Source organism: Nelumbo nucifera, chromosome 6, assembly GCF_055504915.1.
Source record: "Nelumbo nucifera cultivar China Antique chromosome 6, China Antique-T2T, whole genome shotgun sequence".
In the NCBI taxonomy this organism is placed as follows: Eukaryota; Viridiplantae; Streptophyta; class Magnoliopsida; order Proteales; family Nelumbonaceae; genus Nelumbo; species Nelumbo nucifera.
This window is the reverse complement of record NC_142654.1, coordinates 55,624,878-55,650,362: the sequence shown is the minus strand read 5'-3', so window position 1 is coordinate 55,650,362 and position 25,485 is coordinate 55,624,878.

Sequence of the window (25,485 nt, the reverse complement as noted above, 5' to 3'; positions counted from 1 at the left end):
TCTTGTTTCTGGCAAGACATAAAAAACACGTCATTAGAGGTGTGTTCCTTAAAATGAAATGAAAACATTTTGTTTTTATTTTGATACAGAAAAATAATATTACTTTTGAAACCAACAATAATAGAAATACAAATACATGTTTTTTATTGCACAAGATTGATTTGTGCTACTATGTTAAACACATGTGATCTTACAAGTTAGCTGCTTTAGAGAGCTCTTAATATCCATTAATTAATTTAATGGACTTGTGGTGAAAATATTAATATCCATTTCAGCATAGTCTTTCTCATGCAATATATATGGTTATGTTTTATGAAACATATATGGTATCAAATTTATAGAGAAATTAAATCATTTTTTTTTCTACAAGCAGGGATAAAATAACAAAGTAAAAGAAAAACATTTCACAATTAATGTATTTTTGTTCTAAGAAACCAACTTTTTGTAAACCATTTTTTTGCAAAGTTAAATCATCAATAAATAAATAAATCTATGTTGAAGAAATTCACCTTATATCCTTTAGGGGGCCTTTTCTACAACATGAATTGTTTCTCTTGTTTATGGTTCCAAAACAAATCATGACCATTTCCTTTAAAAACATATTGTTTCTTAAAATAAAAGTACAAAAAACATGTTCTTAAGTGTGTTTTGTGTGTGTTTCTTTTCAATACTAAAACAAAATACATGTTCTTGGATATCTAGTTTCATAAGCATGCTTCCATATTAGAAATTTTGTTTTTGTTTTAAAAACCAATATTTTGTTGGTTTCAAAAACATGTATTATTTTTTTATACAAAACAAACTTATTTTTTTTCCTTTGGAAACAAAAACAGAGTTTAAGAACATAATTTTTTCTCTGTTGTAGCCTTAAGCTTTTAGGTTGAATGTTTCTTTGAGATGATATTTTGACCAAATGGTCTAGTATTCAATCCTCATCACCCCATTATAATTAATTAAACTTCGTGATAGGATTAGCTGAACGCTTTAGCTATTTAGTAGGTTGTGGAACCAATAATAACACTTCACACTAGTCATAAAATAAACTAGTGGGGACCCTGCAACGCACGGGTTTTGTTAATCAAGAATGAAACAATAAAACTACCTATAAACGAAATAAAACTACACATTAATGTTCACATAAAATATAACGTCAATTAAGCTCTAAACTCTTAAAATAATGTTGAACTATTAATATTGTATTTATTAAAATAGTGTTTATTATTGAAATACTGTTTATTATGAAAATACTGTTAATTCTCAAAATGTTGTTAATTATTAAAATATTGTTAATTAATAAATACATTATTGTTAATTAAAATACTATATTTATTGAAATTACGGTTAATTAATAATATTAATTACTAAGTGCTGCAACTAAAATATAGTAATTGACTAAATACTGTTAATTAATATTGTATTGAAATTATGGTTAATTAATAATTTTAATTACTAAATATTGTAAATAATAATACAATAATTGAAAATATTGTTAATTAATTGTTGGGGTCATGGCTGAGCGGGCCCAGAGAGATACGTGAATGCCCAGTCATCGCTCGACCACGTCGGCATAGCTTGGCCACGTCGGCTCAGCTCGTCCACGTGGGTTTAGCTTGTCCACGTCGGCTAAGCTCGGCCATGTCGGCATAGCCCGACCGAGCTATGATACTACCATGGTCCTCCGCCTTATCCCTCCAGCCACGTCACCTACACACCATGCAAATAAACCCGACTATGGATAAGGGTGGGAAGACAACTCCGCTGAGGAGTAGGACTCTACTTTGGTAACCTCGGTGGAGAGGTCTATCCCAATTATCTCGGAAGCTTAATCCAACCAGGAGACTGACCCCCGGCTATAAAAAGGTACTCCATGCTCAAGGTAAGGGGCCCCAACTTCTAGCACCCATACTGTGACTTTGCTCGGACCAACACCCTCATTGCTCGACCCGATCATTCACCACCCTCTCATTGACTTGAGTGTCAGAGTACCTACCTGAGGATAACTCCTTGGGCCTCTGACTTCTTCTCTTGATCGCAGATTGCACAGTGCGACACCATCCTTGTAAGCTCAGCACCACCCAGTCAGCAAGGATTATCTAGTTGCTATCCTCAGTTCGTGCATTACCTCAGATTGAGCAGCATCAGATTGGTGTCGTCTGTGGGAATGCACAAAAAGCCTTCCCGAAAACAAAAAAAATCCTTTGCCGTGCTGCCTCAAAACAGATCAAGATGCCTAAAAACCAGTCTGAACGATCAGTAGGTCGTTCCCCATCTCGGGACAACCAGCATCACAGCTCCTCGCATCAGGAAGCCCCGTAGCCCTCGGCCGCAGTGGACCCAGCGCAGTTCCTAGCTATGCAAGAGAAGGTTGATAAGATCTTTGAGTTCATGCAGGCGCTGGGGTTTGCCGCGCCGCCCAACCAGGCCATCGCCCCTCACTCCCCAATGCGCACAAAGGACGATCCTTGGATCGAGGACCCCAAAGTACGTCGGTTGGATATAAGGGGAGCACGGTCCGAGCGAAAGAGGCAGGACACAACTCGAAGGCCCGCCTCTATTGCCCGCTCCCACGAGCAGGATCACCACAACCAGACTCGCCAGTCAGCTCAGATTCCTGCCAAAGAGAGGCTTGGCAAGAGGACATTGCCCTTCGTGGTCTCTATTACCGAGTCGAGCTTAGTGAAGGACCGCCTTGTGTGACATAAGAAGGAGAAGGCTACCCACACTGTGACCCCGGGCGACAAAGACGTCGAGATCAAAGAGCTCTGACAACGATTAGAAGAACTAGATTGCACTCAGACCCATAAGAGTGTGGCGCCTTACGTGGACCAGCCAACATGGGCTACCGTGCATACCGTCAAGGAACCGCCCTTCATCCAGGACATCATGGACAAGATGCCCCCTGCTGGATGGCGAGCCCCCCAGTTTGACAAATATGACGGGAACACCGACCCATTCGACCATGTTGCAACTCTCAAAGCTTAGATGATGCTGCATAGCGCGTCGGAAGGACTGATGTGCAAAGCCCTTGTAGCCACCCTACAAGGTCCAGCTTTGGTGTGGTACTCCTCTCTGCCACCGCGCTCCATAACATCATGGGACCAGCTGGAGACCTAGTTTCTAGCGCAGTTTACCTCTAGCTAGAAGCATTGGAAAAATTCAGCCAACCTCATGCAAATCCGACAGAAAAAGGCAGAGTCCCTCAGAGGTTACCTCGCGAGGTTCAACAAGGAAGTACTCCAGGTCATGGACTTGAACCAATCGGTTGTAGTGACATCCATACAGCATGAGCTCTGCCCTTCCCCATTCAACTTCTCCATCTCCAAAAATACTTCTCAGATGCTAGCCGCGCTAATGAGCTACGTGCAAAAGTATATCAATGCTGAAGAGGGTCAGGCGCAGCTCAGAGACGAAGATGAGAAGCCCGACAAGAAGAGGAGAGATACTGACGATAGGAAGTCTGAGAGGTCGGACAGATATCACAAGAGACAGGATCACCGATCAGACCATAGACCTCGGGCCCCTCCACCGACCTACAAGAATTTCACGTCGCTCAATATTCCGCGGTCGGAAATTCTGATGCAAATCCGTGACCGCAACTACGTCAGGTGGCCCGAGAAGATGAAGATGTAGAGTAACAAGAGGAACCAAGACAAATACTACAAGTTCCACAAGGACCATGGCCATGACACAGAGAACTGTTTCGACCTATGCAACCATATTGAAGATCTGATCAGGCATGGTTACCTCAGTGGCTTCATCAATAGAAGTAAGAAGCCAGCCTAAGAAGAGCGAAGAACGGTTGAAGATCGACAACCGCCACCCCGAGGCCCCCCAGTTGGCGTTATCCACGTCATATCAGGAGGAACCGCCACCGGAGGGGAGAGCAGCTCGAGTCAGAAGAGATATGTTCGGCTGTGTGAGATCGACGACTGGGGTCACAGGAAGAAGCATAGCACATCTATCACCTTCACTGATGACGACCTCCGAGGTGTCCAAACACCGCATGATGACGCCTTGGTCATTACGACCGAAGTGGCTAACTTCGAGTTGCGGTGGATCCTAGTCGACACAAGAATCTCTGCCGACGTACTGTTCGAAGATGCATTCGAAAAGCTCGGCATCGACAGATAGTGGCTCACGTCGATCAATACTCCCTTGATGGGAATCTCGGGAGAGTCTCTCCTGCCCATTGGGAGAATAACTCTTCCCCTCATGATTGGAGACGACAACGTCACTGCGACGGCCATGGTAGACTTCATCATGGTGCATTGCTCCTCCTCTTACAACGTGATCCTCGGCAGGCCGACCCTTAATGCCCTGTAGGTCGCAGTCTCGACATACCACCTCACCATGAAATTTCCAACCAAGCACGGCATAGGGGTGGCATGCGGAGACCAGAGAACAGCACAACACTGCTATCAGCTCTCTTACCGAGGACCACGTCCAACCACCGAGACACTGATGGTGAAGGCCTATGACTTATGCGACGAGGTAAAGGCACAACACGACCAACCCTTGGAAGACCTCGTCCAAGTTCCCCTCTCTGAGGAAGATTCTGAAAAGATAGTCCAAGTCGGCTCCCTACTAGACGACCACCTTCGAGAAGAACTCGTGCAACAACTGAGGAACAACGCTGACGTATTCGCTTGATTGGCAATAGGCATACCTGGGATCGACCCTGAAGTTATCACACATCAGCTGAACATTGACCCCCGCTACCGACCTGTAAAGCAGAAAAAGAGGAACTTTGCCGCAGAGCGGTGGCAAGTGATCACCGATGAAGTACAGAAACTGCTTGACGCTAGCTTTATCCAGGAAGTCAAGTACCCCAATTGGATAGCCAACAGAGTAATGGTGAAGAAGGCCAATGGAAAGTGGAGAATCTGTATCGACTTCACCGACCTAAATAACGCCTGCCCCAAAGACAGCTTCCCCCTGCCGAAGATTGACCAACTCGTCCACACAACGGTGGGGCATGAGCTACTGAGCTTCATGGATGCTTTCTCAGGTTACACCCAAATCCAAATGCACCCGGATGACCAGGAGTGGACAACTTTTATCACTAACCATGGCCTGTACTGCTACAGGGCAATGCCCTTCAGCCTCAAGAACGCCAGCGCCACTTATCAGTGGCTAGTGAATGAGGTATTCAAAGAACAACTTGGTCGAAATGTAGAGGCGTATGTTGACGATATGCTCATGAAGAGCAAGAAGGCCGAGCATCACTTGTCCGACCTTCACAAAGTCTTCGACACCCTTAGAAAATACAAGATGAAGCTAAACCTAACCAAGTGCACTTTTGGGGTCGGCTCCATCAAGTTCTTGGAGTTCATGGTGACACAGAGGGGTATCAAAGCAAATCTGAAGAAGATAAAGGCCATCCTTGACATGCCATCTCCCCGGATCCATAAAGAGGTGCAGTGACTCACTAGAAGAATAGCCGCCTGGTGGGTGTCGAATCCAACCAAAGATAAAAAGTCTTGCTCGAAGTGAATAATTTGTATATAGTGATGAGCAAGGTCGTCTCCACAGGGATTGGGTGGATTTATTTCCAAGTAAATGAAGTAGGGGGTTGTGAAGATAAGGAAGATAAGATGAAATAAAAGAAAATAACAGAAAGCAAAGATCAAATCGATGGACGATAGCTTCTACTTGAAGGGACAAGTTCAGCTTTGATTCTTATCATTGATCCTCGATGCAAGGATAAATTCAAATGTTTACGATTAAATTGGTTATAGCCATTAACAAGCTCTAACAGCCAGCCTCTACTCATATTATTCGATAATCAAAACAAGCTCTTTGATTGCTTCTCTTATTAATAGACAGTCCTAAACAAGCTCTTAGGATTTAATCTATTAATAACATTAAGAGGGGAGAGACCCAATTTTGGTCAGCAATCTCACAAGCTCGGACCGTTTAAACCAGATCATATATCTTCCTAACATAGATTGAAAACTTTTTTGCAATCAATTTATGTTAGTTGCCACCCTGATTAAACCTACCAATCATATACAAAATTGGAGGTTCAATCGGCAATAGATTATTCTCATTGAATGAGCAAGGGGCCCTTCTTGCTTAATCAACAAAAATAATCTTTATAGAAAATCGCAGAAAACATATGAATACCCATAAACAATGAACTGAAATAAAAATCAATTAGATCTCACAATGTTTATAGAATCAAAGCTTCCTAACCCTTCAACCAGAAAATAAAACCTTACTGACACTTCATGATGAAATCGCAGTTTCCAGATGAGAGGGGGCGAACCCTGCTTCTTCCTCCTTGGTTGTTGATTACTCTCTTTGAAGGTTGAAGCCCTATTGGAGGATTTTGATGATGCCCTTGGGTGCTAGTCTGCCCCCTTTATATAGACTTAGGAGGGAGCTGTCTCCTACTCCTCTAAGGAGTTCTTTCTCCATTGGGAGTTCAGTTCTCTAATAGATAATGCCTAGGTTAGATCTAATTTATTCCTATCTCTTAACTGATAATCTTAATCTCTTTTATCTTTCTAGAAATACAGTAGAAAATTGAATCTGATAGGACTTTTTGATGATTCTTATTCTTGCATGCTAAATTCGTGTTGGGCTTTCTCAACGATTTGGGCCGCTGCAAGGCTTCTACTACGAACTGGGCTTCTCTATGAATTTGCTTAGACTTCGGGCCCAATTTTGACCTCGATGCAGTCCGAATCTATCAAAACTCTCAAACCATGAAAGTTTTAGAGTTTTCCCTTATCTTTCCAATGCATCTTGAATCATCTCAATCGGAGTCTGGATTGGAGAGTTATGCCCAGATTACCACGCGGCACCGAAACTGTGCAAAATTACCTGATTAGCCTTGTTTTTCTCCTAGCGCCTCCCTTCATGCCCTAAATCAAAACACGAGAATAGTAAGTCCAATCAGGTACTAAAGAAGTATAAAAGATTGAATATTAAGGGGTAAAAATATGATAATTTTTATTCTCATCACCGCCCTTAGCAGATTTATGTCAAAATCCATAGATCGTTGTCTCCCTTTCTTCAAAGCCCTTAAGCGGCCAAAAGACTTCCGCTGGACCGAAGAATGTGAGCAGTCGTTCTAGGAGCTAAAGCACTACCTGAATTTGCTGCCCCTCCTAACTAAGTCGAACCCAAGGGACGAGCTATTGCTTTACCTCTCAATGGGAGACGAGGTCGTCAGCTCGGTGCTGATTAAGGAAGAAGACTAGGTACAGAGGCCGATCGACTACACCAGCAACGTCCTCAACAGTGCAGAGACCCGGTACTCCAACCTGGAGAAGTTAGCCTTAGCCCTCGTCATAGCCGCCAGAAAGCTTAGACCCTACTTCCAAGCCCATAACATCTAGGTACTTACTGACCAGCCCCTTAAGCAGATACTACAGAGGCCAGAAGTATCTGGCTGCCTAGTCAAGTGGAGTATGGAACTAAGTGAGTTCGACATCAAGTATGCACCCCGACAGGTGATCAAAGCCCAGTCCCTAGTAGACTTCATCGCAGAATGTACTTTCACCACCGAGGAACTGGCCCTGCTGCCCCCAGTATGGACTCTGCACGTAGATGGCTCGTCAAACCAGCAGGATAGCGGTGGCAGCCTCATCCTCCGAAGGCCCAAACAACGTAGTGTTGGAACACACCCTCAGGTTTGAGTTCAAGGCATCCAACAATGAGGCTGAGTATGAGGCCCTGATTGTTGGGCTCTGCCTTGCCTTGGATCTCGAAACCCGAAGAATTGAGGCCTTCAGCAACTCGCAGCTAGTGGTCAACCAAATCCACAGCCAGTTCGAGGAACGGACCCCCTCCATGGTGAGTTATCTACAAAAGGTGTAGGAGCTCATTCAACAACTCGAGCATTTTAATATTCAGTAGATCCCTCGAGCCAAGAACACCTGAGTCGATGCCCTTTTGAAGCTAGCCAGCTCACCGCAGACCGACCTTGACTCGACTATACGACTGGATACACTAACCCAACCAAGCATCGCTCCAACAGCCCTTCTCGTCCTTCCAGTATAGCACGACCCATCTTGGATGAACTCCATAACCGAGTATCTTTGAGAAGGCACTCTTCTAGAAGATTGGGCAGAACCGAAGAAGCTCCAACACAGAGAAGCCTGGTACTACCTTATCCAAGGCCCACTCTACTACCGCTCCCACACTCTCCCATACCTGAAGTGTCTCCTCCCAGCCGAAGTAGACTATGTCCCCAGGGAGATACATGAGGACATTTGCGAAGATCACCTCGGCGTGCGCACATTGTCCCATAAGGCACTCTAGTAGGGCTACTTCTGGCCGATAATGAAGCAGGACACCGCCCAATTAGTTCGAAAGTGTGACAGCTGCCAACGACACTCTAATCTCCATCACTAGCCTGCAACCCCCCTGAAGCCGATCACTAGCCCGTGGCCGTTCGCCCAATGCGGAATGGACATCCTTGGCCCCTTCTCCACTGCAGTTACGCAGAAGAAATTTCTTCTTGTAGTAGTAGACTACTTCACCAAGTGGGTGGAAGCCGAAGCCTTGGCACACATCACCACCCATAATGCCTAGAACTTCTTCTGGCAGGGTATTATCTGCCACTTTGGCATCCCTCGTGTACTCATCACGGATAATGGGACATAATTCACCAACAAGAAATTTGATTCCCTCTGTGCCGACCTAAAGATCGATCATCAAACTACCGCAGTGCACCGATCCCAGAGTAACGGGCAGATTGGGGTAACCAACTGAACTCTGCTACATAGCCTAAAAACGCACCTGGACCAAGCCAAGGGAAGGTGGGTTGAGGAGCTGCCAAGCATACTTTGGGTATACAAGATGACCTTGCAGACCACCACCGAAGAGACCCCTTTTAGTCTGACCTATGGGGTTGAGGCCATAGTCCCTGTGGAGATAGATTCCCCAACTATCTGGACCAAGCTATTCAATGAGGAGCAGAATGACGAAGATCTGCACGTAGAATTGAACCTAGTAGAAGAGGCCCAAGACCAAGCACATGAAAGAATGGATGCACAACAGTAGAGGATGGAAAAGCACTACGACTCCAAGGTCAGAAGACGCGAGTTCAAGACAGGCAACTTCGTCCTATGCAAAGTCAGTCCCCACACCTGGAGAAGGCAAGCTCGAACCAAACTAGGAAGGGTCATACAGAATCACCAGGGTCCTCGGACCGAGCACTTATAGACTCGAATACCTCAAAGGCTGACCAGTACCGAGGAGCTGGAACTTGGGAAATCTCACGATGTACTACCAATAGATCTACAAGAAATGAAAGTTCCTTTTTTTTTTCAAGCTACATCTCCGATCCCCAAGCACATACACACTCACCAGACACACTACACATGCACAGGCCAAACTGCACTACCGACCAAGTTGACTCCAGCGACCCCAGAACGGCCGAACCCGTAACGCCCAGCTCGGTAGCGTATCATCAACTAAGCTACTCAACTCAGCTGACCACGGTTGAGCCTAAACGTGGAGAAAGAACGCCCTCGCCCATTGAGGCTTGATGGCGGTCGTGGAACTCCACACAACAGCCGACTAACGGCTGAGCTAGCTGGGAAACAACTAACCCTAGAAGGGCCCCAAAGGCTCCCGAGACCAGAAACTAAGCATCCCATGGCTGAGAGCTCAAGAACCGAAAGATCTCGGTCAACCACACCCCGGTTGGTAGAAGTCCGAGGACACAAAGGCATAGCCTAACTTGGCTTGCGATAGCCCGGCCGGTCATGCCTTGGCCAGCAAAAGAAACCAAAAGATCCCAGATAACTACACCTCGGTCAGTAGAAGACTGGGAACACCGAAGCATAGCCTAGCTTGGCCCACGCAATAGCCCGGCCGGCCATGCCTCAGCCGGCAAACTAAAATTGCACAAGTACGAAGAGGACGCCCGAGACACAGCCCGGCTTGGCCCACGCAATAGCCCGGCCGGCCACACCTTGGACAGAAAAAGAAAAATGCACAAGTAAAAATAGCAACAACAGCACGATACGTGTATATAGTCAACACAAAGAAGAGTTGATATTCAACTTAAGATGGTCCATTACATTATTTGAGGCTCGGCATACCGAGCCAATACGAAAAAAAAAAGAAGAGCACGACAAAGACAGAAAAAGCATAACTTGGAAGAAATAGCCGCTCAATCCTCGGCGGTAGAGTTAGCAGCCCCATCAACTGCTTCAGCCTCATCCCCAACCCCTTCATTGTCTTCTTGAGCGGAACCCTGCAGAGTATCCGGATCGCAAGCTCCCCAGCCTTGCGACTCCTCAACCAGCTTCGAATGGCGGTGAAGGATCCTTTAGCAGAAGATGTTGAATCCAGTTGCGAAGGAAGACTCGGGGTACTCATCCATGTGTAGCTTCATCTCCTCCGACACCTTGTACCGGTCAACTGCCTCCTCGGTAGCCTCCTACTTCAACCTCTCCCGCTTCGTCTTAAGCTCAGCGATCTCCTGCTTCAGCCTCCAGAGAATGCTGGCCTGCTCGTCCAGCTGCACCTTCAACTCGGCCACCTCCCTCTCTAGTGCGGCTGACTGCTCCCCAGGAACCTGAAGCTCGGTCAGCTGGGCCTTCTGCTGCAGATAATTGGAGTGTTCTCTCTAGTACGTCGATTGGAGGTCTCGGAGACGATTGACCAATGATGAGAATGAAAATTATCATATTTTTATCCCTTAATATTTAGTCTTTTATACTTATTTAGTACCTAAATGGACTCATTATTCTTATATTTTGATTTACAACACGAAAGGAGGCATTAAGTGAGAAACAAGGCTAATCGGATAATTTTGGACAGTTTCGGCACTGTGTCGTAATTTGGAAATAACTCTCTCATCCGGACTCCGATTGAGATGATTAAAGATTCGTTTGAACGATAAGGAAAATTTTCACAACTTTCATGTTTTGAGTTTTGATAGATACTAATTGTATCGAGGTCAAAATCGGGCCCGAATTATCTACAATCGCATTGCTGACGTGCTGGAGCCATTCCTTACCTTGCAAGTTTCATCTGGGAATTCACCACTCTCCCACAACAGACTTGGAGACTGTTATCTAGAGAAATTTTAGGATATTTTGTAGGATTCTCTTGGAGGCAAAATAGAAGAATATAAAAGAAAAGAAAAAGAAGAAATTAGGGTTCGAACCTCTGAAAGCAAATTGGAGAAGAGAAGTGCTAGAGAAAGAAGGAGGTTATTGAATGTGAATTGAAGAAGAATCACACCAAGGAGATCGAAGATTGATGCAAGAATCATAGGTTATCTTCTTCTTTGGTTCAGCGCCTTTGGTAACCTAGATTCAGCTAGGGTTTAATGGATTTTTGTCATTGAATCTTTCTTTCTTGCTAGTATTCGAACCATGTTAAGTGCTGATTCAAATCTGTAATTAATTCTTTTATGTTATTCAATTGATTGGATTCATTCTTGGGATTTCTTGATTAGGGTTTTTAATTGCTAGAATAATCTTGGCCGAATTGTTCTTATTTCTTGGATTGCTTGAATTGCTTGAGAAAGAGTTTAGGTAATCAGATAACCTGATCAAGAAAACGGATCTAATGCATCTTAGAGATAATATGCATGGTTCGTTTGGTGTTCATTCATACCTGAATTGATGCCCTTCGAATTCTTTGTTCTTAATGCATCTATGGGGATTAAATTCTTGATAGAGATATAGGAATTGTCACTCATAGATAGAGTGGGTTGTGCTCGAGAGAGGCTGCTCATACCATTAGGGTTTCGCCAAACCATGGCTGAATTCCACATCAATTGAATAACTTAATGGTTTAATTGCTGAACCGAATCTGCTAGTGTTTACATATAGCTTTTCTTCTCATTGCATGAAGGTAGTTTGATCCGAAACTGATTAGGGTAGCTTGCTAATTAGGAATTAGGGTTTTGATTTGTTTAATATTTCGGTTTATCAGATAACAAACGGTTGATTCATTACTAGTAGTTGTTGGATCAATCCTCGTGGGAACAATACTATACTCACCATTGTAATACTTGATCGGCTAGTGCACTTGTTAGTGTAATCTATATGCATCAACCAATGCGACCGCCACACAAGCATTTTGCAAAAGAGAATGATAGAATGATGAGTGTACGTGCAAAAAAAAAAAAAAAAAAAAAAACAAACAAACAAACAAAAACACAAGTTAAAAGAAAGAAAGGAACTCACCTGGGAAACTGACCGTAGAAGCGCACACTCTAAGGCTCCGCTGCCGACACCGACCGACTCCCGAGCCATCAACATGGTCATGATCCCTCATAGCAACTGCTCGGGAACCCCGGGCATCTCCAAGTTATCATCGACACGAACCGACCACCGTGGCATGTGCGCCGAGCTGCTGCCGCCCACTTCTGTCCCCGATGCACCCGTAGGACGACGAACCCCTTCAGGGTCAACCATGACAACATCATCCTCCTAGGCCTCCCACTGCTGTACCCTCCTTTGTCGAGCCGCCCTACTTGCTGATCGTAGCTGGTCCACTGTCTCGGGCTGAGCCTCCGACTGCGTACCAGCTCGCCCTTGCCTCTACCAAAGTGCTCTCATTCGACAAACAATCTCTTCTTCGTTGGCCATCCGTATACTTGCAACACAGGATGCTTGAGATAAGTAGAAAGCAAACAAGGGAATAGTGACTCAGCAAACAAATAGTAAAAGAAACAGACCGGCCACCCTCTCCATCAACCCGACGAGCATCAGCATCTCCGAGCATGTATACGCGATCACATCTATTTCGTGGATCATGCTCAGGGCCAACCTCTCCTCCCAAGTGAGCGATATCCACTAGGTCTGCAGCACGTTTGTCCTTGGCTCCACAACTTGGCCCAAAAAGGGAGACCCCCAGGAATGCACACAAAGAAGAATGACTCCTTCTAGTGCTTCACAGAAGAAGGAGCCCCGACCAGCGACCGGACATTTCGCCTACTGGAGAAATAGTAGTACCCCTACTAGTGGTGCTTTAGCTGGAGCATAAAGCTCACCATCCCTAGGGTTAATTCGATATCACAGACCGCGCAGTAGGACATGAGGCCGTGCAAGAACCTGAAGGAGTTTGCATCAGCTGCACCAGCAGCACCCTGTACCAGCCCAGTACCTCGGTGACCCCCTTGCTCAACGGGAACCTCAGCCCAACCTCCAAGCTATGCTCATAAACACATAGCTCACCGGGTTGAGCATTAGTCACCATCTTGCCGGGTAGTAGACACCTCATTTGGTATTCTGTGGGGATGGCGTACGCAACTCGGATCCGAGCCATATTCCCGGGCGTCAAGATGCAGGGTGTGGTGCCAAACCGGTGACCTGCCCATAGAGGAAGCTCTGCCTCCGTCCCAGAGGGACCAGTCTCAACCTCCTCGATTTTGGCAGCCACAAAATCTCTTAGCTCAAGCTCATAGTTCGAGCCATGAAACGAGCTGGAACCAGAACTACTGGAGGACCCGAAAGAGGAAGAGGACTGACGAGATGAAAGAGACATATCGGGCAATCTATAGAGCTGAGGAATGAAAACCACTGAGCAACTTGTTGAGCTATCTCCCGAGCAACCCACCAAGCAATCTCCCGAGCAATCTGTCGAGCAATTACCGCTGAACAATACCAACCACCTTCTTGCAAATGACATAGAAGAGAGGGTCCCCCCCCCTTTTCTTTTATAGCCACAACGAGCACGGACCAAGGAGAGAACAACGGTATAGATGAAGCACCTCTGATAACGCCTTGGAAGACCAATCAACATGACCAATAACGTACGCGCAAAGCATTAGAAACCGAAGCGGCACCCCCGACAAGCAGTGGTTACGACCATTAATTGCGACGGTTCAACCCTTAATGTCAGTCCAACCGCCAACGCGGATCCTCGGTGAAGGTATGAGAGATCCATCCCATGGACGCTCAAAGAATGCGGAATAAGGGGGCGAATTTCAAAAATTTTTCTCTCCCTTCAACTGGGAATCGCATTCCCTATTTAGAAAATCATATTTTCAAGGATCATTCTTGAACCATAAACTGAACCAGATCTGAACCAAAAGGAGTAGGAGAGGATTGTACCTGATCCGGAGAAATAGTATCTCCCAACGAAGGTGTTCATGCCCAAGGAAGGATCCAAAAACTACTCCCACTAAAGATGGCGCAGTGCAGGATGGAGCAAAATCAGTATTGTTCTTCTCCAAGAACTCTGTCCTTCGCAAGAATCAGCAGGATGGTTCGTGAGCACAGCTTCCTTTCAATCCTTTCTCAAAGAACTGATGTCAAGATCCAATCTTGACTTCTCCCACAACTGGGAGATCGAACTGGCAAACAGGGCGGCGAGAACAGGGAGGCGGCAAGAGAGGATTTGCAGGGTGCAGAATTCTCTCTTCTTGATTTCAGCACTGAAGAAAAACTGATGTGTTGTCTAAAGGCTGCCGCCCCCTTCTTTTGTTAACCTAATAGATCAGCTCCTAACCCAATTAGGAGCAGCTTATCGAAATCATATTTGGATAAGACTTCTCTTTAGGTGATAGGGATAAACCCTTATCTTATCTACAGATTAGATTAGCTTTCTCCTAATCTCATTAGGAGGTTTCTAGATCTGAATCATATTCAGATCTGGACTCTCTGAGTAGATAGGATTAAGACCCTATCCTATCTGCTAATCCATCTCATAATTCGCCCATTTAATTAACTAAATGAATAGCCCAGTTCGAAATGGGCTTTAGGCCCATTAAGCTTATGTGCTCACTTAACCTTCCTAACTGTTGCCCAGTTGGGCTTCCTTGTATGGCGTTGGACCCAAGCATTGATCTACACATCAGCCACATGGGTTCGGCCCAGCCTTTGTTACAAGGCCCGGCCGAATACACTGTTAAAGACAGTGCACCCCCTGAAACCCATCGAATGGGCTCTATGGGCCCAACACTTACCCTAAGTGGTCCCTGGGCCAAGCCACCTTGTAACACCCAGAGACTGTGGGCAAATGCAAGATTAGCCCATCAGGTATTATCCTCAATGGTCTTACACTTAACCTCTCAACCCATAATGATCATACACTGCCTGACAAGAGAGGACCTCTCCCTCGGCTGCAAGGAACAGTGTTGCACTCTCTGTTTATATGGATCCCGGGAATTAAAACCTTTTTGCAAACATTTGAGAAACCATAATATATATTTTCATATCTCATATAAAATATACTTTGCAAAACAAATCTCAACGGTTGAAATCGGCTGCCAGCAGTCTTAGTTTCCATCAGGGAGAGTGCATCCCCGATCATTACCTTTGTCCGACAAAGGGGCTGATCCAGTCACTATGATCACCCACTTAGATGATTTCTCAGACAGTCCCAACATTGTTAGACAGTTTTGTATGCCCTTAGCTTCAATCCGATTTGATGTACTTCTGTTATTTAGTGGAAATAAATAAAGTGCATGTTTGACTCATGTTGTCTAGTTTAATTCTGTGTAAGACCCTAAAACTGGACACTTATAATGACTCGTGTTAGTTTTAAGTGTTCACAGCCATTGGATAAGTCTGGGGAGATTTATCCTGCCAAGGCAGACACTGGTGTGCCACCAAGTGTTGGGATGGCCTGTCTCAGCCACCAGGGTAAGACCCAAGGCACATGCAGTATGGGATTACTTGAATCCTTGAACCAGACCAGATTTCCAGTATTGCCCTGGACCTTGGAGACAGATGGGCAAAACAGGAAAGTTACACCTGACCCCTAGACTCGATTATGACATTTCACTATGTGTCGGATCGGGCTGTCTTTGATATGCCAATCAATGAGATCCTTAGATGGGGGTCAAAACCTAGGTATGTTGGGACAGTCTGAGAATTCATCTGAGTGGGTGATCATAGTGACGGGATCAGCCCCTTTGTTAGACAAAGGGTAATGATCGGGAAAGGCACTCTCTCTGATGGAAACCAAACTGCCGATAGTTGTTTTCAATCGTTGGAATTTTGTTTTGCAAAATTAATATATTTATATATATTTATGTACGGTTTCAAAATGTTTGCAAATGGTTTTAATTCCCGGGATCCATGTGAGTGGAGAGTGCGACACTGTTCCTTGCAGCCGAGGGAGAGGTCCTCTCTTGTCGGGCAGTGCTTGATCATTAAGGCTGGTGTGTAGATCAATGCTTGGGTCTCATGCCATACAAAGAAGCCCAACTGGGCAGCAGATTGAAAACTAGTTAAACATTGAACATATAATGGGCCAAAAGCCCATTTCGAGCTGGGCTGATATGATCACCCATCTATAGGGCGAATCTGAGATTAATGTTAGTAAAAGGATTGGGCCTTTAACCTTATCCACTCCAGGAGACCAAATTCAAATTAGATTTGAATCTGGTAACCTCCTGATAAGATTAGGAGTAAACAAACTTAATCTGCAGATAGGATTAAGATAATCCCCTATCCAAATACAGATTTGGATTGGGATAACTCCTAATTAGGAGGTTTCTTAATCAAGAAGAAAAGAGGAGAAACCCAACAGAAAGATATCAGAATTCGAACCAGAGTTTGTGAAAAAGAAAACTCCTTGCGAATTGAGATTAGATCTCATTCATACTCCAGAGAGAAGAGAAGCAGTTCAGCCATCTTCGTCCCTGGAGTTCTCCTCCTGCCGCTGTCATTCACTTTTGCAAGATTCGATCTTTGCAACAATAGGAAGTCAAGAAATCAGTTCTTGATATCAGTCTTGCAAGAAAGACTAAAGCAGATTCGGTGCTCAGAGTTTCCAGAGGATTCTTGCGAAGGATCAAGTGTGTAGGACGCACCCTGCTGGTTCCGTTCCATCCACAACTGTGTCATCTTCAGCAGGAGCGAATCTTGGTTTCTTCTTTGGGCGTGAACACCATCTTTGGGAGATACTGCTTCTCCGGATCAGGTATATTCCTCCCTTTTACCTTTTGGTTTAAATCTGGTTCGATTATGGTTCAAGTAAGATCCTTGAATATGGTATTCTAAATTTAGGGAATACGATTTCCAATTGGAGGAAGGTAGAAAAATTTTTGAAATTCGCCCACCCATTCCGCAACCTTTTTGGCGTCCATTAGATGGATCCTACCATTCCTTCAGTGGTATCAGAGCCACAGGTTCGAATCTTGAACCAAAAGAAAATCAGATCTGACCCTACGTAGATGGATAGAAGTTGTTCTTCCAAGATTTGCGCAGATTGCTTTCTTTTTCCAAGAAATGGTTTCTTGTTAAGGGTGATTGATCTGAGATTAATTTTGTTAAATCCAAAATTTATTTAGAATTGTTCTTTATTTATTTTGATTTAACGGACTGTTCGAACCTGGAGACCGCAGTGCAGATGGTCTGCGCACCCTTTTTCCTTTCTATTTATTTCATTCAATTCGGTCTGTAAATAATTTTTTTTATTTTCTAGACCGAATGTATAGGATTTGATCAAGAATGTACTTAATTAATAGAAATAGGATTTCTGTTATTTATTTTCTTCATTAAAGAAGAAGGAAGAAGATGGCGGCGTTGGAGATTTGCAGATGGAGAAATCGCTTCCTGCGATTTGCAGTTTGTGAAACTGCAACATTAGTGATTAACCTCTGTTTTATAGGTGGTGCGAACAGTCCATAGATGATTTGTGATTGTTTAAAATTCAAGATTATTAATTTCAGATCTTTCATGAATTGAAAATCAGTTTTGGACCTTTTCGGACTAGATTGGACCAAAACTGTTTGGACCAAATCTAGGGTTCAAAGGGGACTATTTTTCAGTCCATATTTCTCACACTTGCTGTTCCAAATCTGATGTTCAATTACAGGGATTAATTCGGCCCACCTGTAAAGCCCAGTTTTAAAGGGTTAAAACTGCAAAAGCCCATTATTGTGAGATAAGCTGTATGGGCCGAACTGCTAACTGTGATTCAGCCCATACACCTAGTAGACCTTAATTGTTAATGATTTAGATTTTAAATGGGCTATTCGATGGGCTTTACAGCAGTTAATTGATTGGATCAATTCCTCCTTTACATGTGATATTTGGATGTTTGATGTGTTGCGACCATGGGCCATAAGCACTTGGCCCATGAAGACTCGTTAGTGGCTCTTGCGCACACCATGGCTGAATGCACATCATTGCCATGGTGTCGCTTAAGGTCATTAGATGACCCTTCTTTGCTTAGTGGGCCCCACAACCTTAAAAAGGGATGCGTACGGAACCCCTAGCCGATTAAGGCCCACCAGAAATCTGACTTTATGAAAGTCAGTGGGAGCCACTCTGGTTTGACCTAAATTAGAACTAGGGCATAATTTCGTTCCCTCCAGCAAATATGAATGCATGCGATAGGGAGATCCATATGATGGACTCTCTAAAGGCCTTCCATCATTAGCACAATGATGGGTCATTCAATAATGAGGAAACGCACCATAAAATTGGGCTATCCATTTGCTGTTGGATCTGTCAGAGTGTTTATAAGATGATAGGGGCATCATAGACCGATGTGGGAGAGGCTTCACCAGAAAATGGGAACTCACTCACGGTACCTTGGCGTAACCTGAATATGATGGGTAAGCACTCACTGGACAAAAAGGTTTACCTGAAAACGGCTCTGAACCTTGTCTGATAGAGGCCAAAAGGAAATTCATTTGATGAGTGGATATGATTCGTCACAGAAAGGTGGTGGGGTTATGCAGCTGAAACTGTTGGCTTCACGCACCCCATGTGATTTCCTACATTTCCAGAGACATTTCGTCGTCTCTGTCACTGAGAAAGGAGGGAAATCTCAGAGATGAACAAATGGGAATGGAACATAGATTAAAAATCCATATCTACGTTGGTAATATGAATCAAACTAAGATTGTGAACTAATGTCTTTGTTGTTTTATCAGAAAATGGCAAACAGTCAATTTGCAAAGCTGCTAGACGATAACAAGCTTAAGGGTCCAAACTATGCCGATTGGTACAGAAATCTTATGCTGGTCCTGACTTCCGAAAAGTTAGACAAGGTGGTGAAAAATCCTGCCCCGGAATGTCTGGGTGATAGGGCTTTCGAGGCCCGTAGGAGGGACTACCAAGATTGGGAGGATAAGAACTCCCTAGCCCGCTGCTTTGTCATTGCCTCATTAGACAACTCAATACAAAGGCAGTTCGATCAGATCGAACTTGCCAAGGACATATTGGACAGTCTAAGAACAATGTATGAAGAGCATAACCGTTCTACTCGATAGAAGGTCCTGAAATTGTTCATGACCGCACAGATGTCCAAAGGGCAGAAAGTTCATGACCATTGTCTTCGGATGATGGGATACATTAACGAACTAGAAGCTCTTGGATCCGGGCTAGATCTTGGCACGCAAGTGGATGCCATCCTAAATTCTTTGCCCTCTTCCTTCAATGCGTTCACAATGAATTACAATATGAATAAGCTGAATGTCAGCGTCCAGGAACTCAGCAATATGTTGCAGAGAGCCAAGGATCTACTCAAGAAGGATGAGCCTGTGGTTATGCTTGCCGAAGCTAACAAATCGGGCAAGAAAAAGAGAAAGGCAAAGAAGCCCCAGAAGAAAGCTACCAAACCTAAGAAGCATAAGAAGAACAAGGCATCTGATGTCTGTCACTTCTGCAAGCAGACCGACCACTAGAAGAGGAATTGTCCTGCCTACCTGGAATCTAAGAAAGGTAACATCGAAACTTGTGTCATAGAAACTAATATGTTAGTTACTTCTGTGTCCTGGTGTGTTGACTCCGGGCTTCAACTCATGCGTGTAACTCACTGCAGGGGTTCAAAGTTAACAGAAGATTGAGTGAAGGCGAAGTGACACTATTTTTGGGAGCAACTGCAAATGTTGCAGCTACGGCAATAGGAACTGTAGAATTAGTTTTTAGAGAAGGAGTACTTGTGCTTAAAGATTGTCTTTATGTATAGAACTTGAGAAGAAATTTAATTTCTATTTCTAAACTGTGTGCTGATGGATATACTATTTATTTTAGTAATATGGTTACTATTAAACGGAATAACAAATTCATCGCATGCGGGGAACTGGAGAACGGTCTCTATGTTCTACATCCTTCTCTGGAAACTAACTTAACCGAAACTACGTCGGTCGAAAATCCCAAGAAAAGGAATCGTGATACAGTAAATCCCACGTGCCTCTGGCATTACCGACTTGGTCATATCGGTGTTGACCGAATCACAAGGCTGGTAAAGGATGGTCCTTTAGATTTTCTAACCGTAGAAAATCTTCCCACTTGTGAACCTTGCCTTCAAGGTAAGATGTCTAAGCGGCCATTTGACGGTATGTCTGAAAGATTTGAAGGCACACTTGACCTAATACATACTGATGTATGTGGTCCCCTGAGTGTTAAGACACGGAATCAACACGTGTATTTCATCACTTTTATAGATGATTTTTCACGATATGGTTACATGTACCTAATGAGACATAAGTCTGAATCCTTTGAAAAGTTCAAAGAGTTCAGACAGGAAGTCGAGAAATAGTTAGGCAGAGAAATTAAGGCCCTTCGATTAGATCGAGGTGGCGAGTATCTCTCTGACAAATTCAGGGACTACTTAAAGGTCAATGGGATAGTGTCACAATTAGCTCCTCCTGCTAGACCTCAACTCAACGGTGTTTCAGAGAGGAGGAATAGGACCTTGTTGGACATGGTCCGGTCACTTCTCGTACGCTCAGAATTACCCACATCCTTTTGGGGATACCCATTAGAGACTGCTATCTACGTGCTGAATCGGGTTCCAACCAAATCAGTTCCAAAAACTCCATATGAACTTTGGACCGGAAGGAAGCCAAGTGTAAGACACTTGAAGATTTGGAGTTGTCCTACACACGTTAAAAGAACAAGTGCGGACAAGTTGGAATCTAAAACCAGTCGTTGCCTGTTTATAGGCTACCCAAAGGATTCGGTGGGTTATCTGTTCTATGACCCAAGTGAGCAGAAAGTGTTCTGCAGTCGAAACGCCCAATTCTTAGAATCCGAATACATCCTACACACCCATCGTCAGGAAATAGTTCTTGATGAGGAGAGCTCAGGAGCAGTGGGAGATGTCCCACAAGTTCCAGGTAATGACCAACCTAGAAGGTCCACCCGGGTATCCAGACCACCAATCCGATATGGTTATGACCAGGATAGTTACCTGGTGGAAGCCTTGACTAGTGAAGAGGATCCCGTGACTTATGCGGAAGCTATGTTAGACATAGACTCCCAGAAGTGGGTGGAGGCCATGAGAGATGAGATGGACTCGATGGAGACCAATGGAGTCTGGACCCTAGTAGACCCGCCCTCCGGGGTAAAAGCAATTGGTTGCAAATGGATCTACAAGAGGAAGAAGGGCCCAATGGCAGGATTGAGATCTACAAAGCTCGTTTGGTGGCGAAAGGGTATACTCTGAAAGAAGGCATCGATTATGAGGAAACCTTTTCACCCGTGGCCATGCTTAAATCCATTAGGATCCTGCTAGCTGTAGCAACGTACCATGACTACGAGATTTGGCAAATGGATGTCAAAACCACATTCCTGAATGGAGATCTTAGTGAAGATTTCTACATGCAATAGCCGCAAGGCTTCATTGCTGCTGGTCAGGAACACATGGTATGTAAACTTAATAGATCCATATATGGACTTAAGCAGGCTTCTAGGAGTTGGAACATCCGTTTTGATTCTGCAGTCAAAACGTTTGACTTTGAGCAGAATCCAGATGAGCCCTGTGTTTACAGAAAATCCAGTGAGGATAAGATCACATTTTTGGTGTTGTACATGGACGATATCCTACTCATTGGGAATGATGTAGGAATGTTGACTTCGGTCAAGGTATGGTTATCACAACAGTTCTCCATGAAAGATCTTGGAGAAGCTTCATACATACTTGGCCTTCGACTCTATAGAGATAGATCGAAGCGGATAATTGGATTATCCCAGGCTGCTTATATTGACAAAATTGTCAAAAGATACAGCATGGAGAACTCTAAGAAAGGAAACGTTCCTTTCAGGCATGGAGTCACTCTCTCTAAGAAGATGTCTCCCAAGACTTCTGAGGAGATTGAGAGCATGAGAGACGTTCCCTATGCCTCAGTCGTAGGGAGCATCATGTATGCCATGTTGTGCACTCACCCGGCCATTGCTCAGGCGGTGAGTGTGGTAAGAAGATTCCAGGCAAACCCAAGGCAGGAGCATTGGACTGCTGTGAAGAACATACTCAAATACCTTCAAAGGACAAAAGAGTTTTGTCTGGTATTCGATGGTAGTTCACTGCAAATTCTAGGGTATATATCGATGCTGATTTCCAGTCAGATCCAGATGATAGAAAGTCTATATCTGGGTATGTTTTCACAATAGGATCGTGTGCTGTTTGCTAGAAAAGCAGTAAACAGGGGTCCATTGCAGACTCCACAACCGAGGCCGAGTACATTGCCGCAAGTGAAGCTGTCAAGGAAGCCGTGTGGATGAAGAAATTCATACACGAATTGGGAGTGATTCCATCCAGCACTTCACCCATCCCGTTGTTGTGCGACAACAATGGAGCGACCACCTAGGCTAAAGAGTCTCGGGCTCACTCGAAGTCAAAGCACATCGAGAGAAAGTACCATGTACTACGAGAGATCGTTGGTAGAGGGGACGTCCTAATTCAGAAGGTAGCATCAACGGATAATGTGGCAGACCCATTGACTAAGCCACTGACACAGAAGGTGTTTGAGAAACACGTGGAAAGTATGGGACTCCGGCTAGTACCAGATTGGACCTAAGTGCAAGTGGGAGCTGTTTGACTCATGTTGTTTGGTTAAATTCTGTGTAAGACCCTAAAGCTGGACACTTATAGAGACTCATGTTAGTTTTAAGTGTTCATAGTCATTGGATAAGTCTGGGGAGATTTATCCTGCCAAGGCTGATACTGGTGTGCCACCAAGTGTTGGGATGGCCTGTCTCAGCCACCAGGGTAAGACCCAAGGCACATGCAGTATGGGATTACTTGAATCCTTGAACCGGACCAAATTTCCAGTATTGCCCTGGACCTTGGAGATAGATGGGCAAAATAGGAAAGTTACACCAGACCCCTAGACTCGATTATGACATCTCACTAGGTGTCGGATCGGGCTGTCTTTGATATGCCAATCAGTGAGATCCTTAGATGGGGGTCAAAACCTGGGTATGTTGGGACAGTTTGAGAATTCATCTCAGTGGGTGATCATAGTGACGGGATCAGCCCCTTTGTCGGACAAAGGGTAATGATCGGGAAAGGCACTCTCTCTGATGGAAACCAAACTGCCGGCAGTTGTTTTCAATCGTTGGAATTTTGTTTTGCAAAATTAATATATATATATATATATTTATGTACGGTTTCAAAATATTTGCAAATGGTTTTAATTCCCGGGATCCATGTGAATGGAGAGTGCGGCATTGTTCCTTGCAGCCGAGGGAGAGGTCCTCTCTTGTCAGGCAGTGCTTGATCATTAAGGGCTGAGAGGTTAAGTGTAAGACCATTTAGGATAGTACCTGATGGGCTAATCTTGCACCTGCCCACAGTCCCTGGGTTTTTATAAGATGGCTTGGCCCAAGGACCACTTAATGTAAGTGTTGGGCCCATAGGGTCCATATGATGGGCTTAGGGGTTTACGGAGTCTTTCAGTGAATTTGGCTGGGCCTTGTATTAAAGGCTGGGCCGAACCCATGTGGCTGGTGTGTAGATCAATGCTTGGGTCCCACGCCATACAAAGAAGCCCAACTGGGCAGCAGATTGGAAACTAGTTAAACACTGAACATATAATGGGCCAAAAGCCCATTTCGAGCTGGGCTGATATGATCACCCATCTATAGGGCGAATCTGAGATTAATGTTAGTAAAAGGATTGGGCCTTTAACCTTATCCACTCCAGGACACCAAATTCAAATTAGATTTGAATCTGGTAACCTCCTGATAAGATTAGGAGTAAACTAACTTAATCTGCAGATAGGATTAAGATAACCCCCTATCCAAATACAGATTTGGATTGGGATAACTCCTAATTAGGAGGTTACTTAATCAAGAAAAAAGAGGAGAAACCCAATAGAAAGATATCAGAATTCGAATCAGGGTTTGTGAAAAAGAAAACTCTCTGCGAATTGAGATTAGATCTCATTCATACTCTAGAGAGAAGAGAAGCAGTTCAGCCATCTTCGTCCCTGGAGTTCTCCTCCTGCCGCCGCCATTCACTCTTGCAATATTCGATCTTTGCAACAATAGGAAGTCAAGAAATCAGTTCTTGACATCAGTCTTGCAAGATAGACTGAAGAAGATTCGGTGCTTAGAGTTTCCAGAGGATTCTTGCGAAGGATCCAGTGTGTAGGATGCACCCTGCTGGTTCCGTTCCATCCACAGCTGTGCCATCTTCAACAGAAGCGGATCTTGGTTTCTTCTTTGGGTGTGAACACCAACTTTGGGAGATACTGCTTCTCCGGATCAGGTATATTCCTCCCTTTTACCTTTTGGTTTAAATCTGGTTCGATTATGGTTCAAGTAAGATCCTTGAATATGGTATTCTAAATTTAGGGAATACGATTTCCAATCAAATACAATTTCCAATACGAGTCTCATTAAGTGTCCAGTTTAAGGGTATTACACAGAAACATACCAAGGGAACATGAATCAAATATGCACTTTTATTCATTTACAATAAACTCATAAAGTACATCATTCTGATTGAAGCTAAGGGCATACAAAACTGTCTAACACTCGACTGGGCTGCTCAGAGACGCTGGCCCAACCGGAATGCCTGGTATCAACCTCAACTGAACCCTAGTGCCAAAAAAGGCTACACGACTGTGCAATAGTCCGGCCGAGCATTCTCCCTCCTCGACAGCAGAACTGGGGGAGTGGTTTGGGAATCGAAACTTTGGTTCTTATTTAAGTTCTGCAGCCGATGATCGAAGGACTCCTTGGCAACGACCAACACAGCACGGACAAGGCAACAGCTTGGAAGACCCTCGGCAATGACCAACGCTACACGGACAATACGCATGCCCGGAAGTTCCTCAGCCGAGCAACGAACCAAGAGAACCTTGTTCCTCGACTTCGGAACTAGGGGAGTGGTGTTGGGGTCATGGCTGAGCTAGCCCAGAGAGACATGTGGCCGCCCAGTCATCGCCCGACCATGTCAGCATAGCTCCCACACCGGCTCAGCTTGGCTATGTCGGCTCAGCTCGGCAATGTCTGCATAGCCCGACCGAGCTATGTTACTACCGGTGTCCCCCAACTTATCCCTCCAGCCACGTTAGCTACACACCATGTGGATAAGCCCAACTACAGATAAGGGTGAAAGACAACTCCGCCGAGGAGTAGGACTCTACTCCGGTAACCTCGGCAGAGAGCTCTATCCCGACTATCACGGAACCCTAATCCGACCAGGAGACGGACCCCCAGCTATAAAAAGGTACTCCATGCTCAAGGTAAGGGGCCCCAACATCTAGCACCCATACTGTGACTTTGCTCGAACCAGCACCCTCATTGCTCGACCCAATCATTCACCACCCTCTCTATGACTTGAGCGTCGGAGTACCTACCCAGGGAT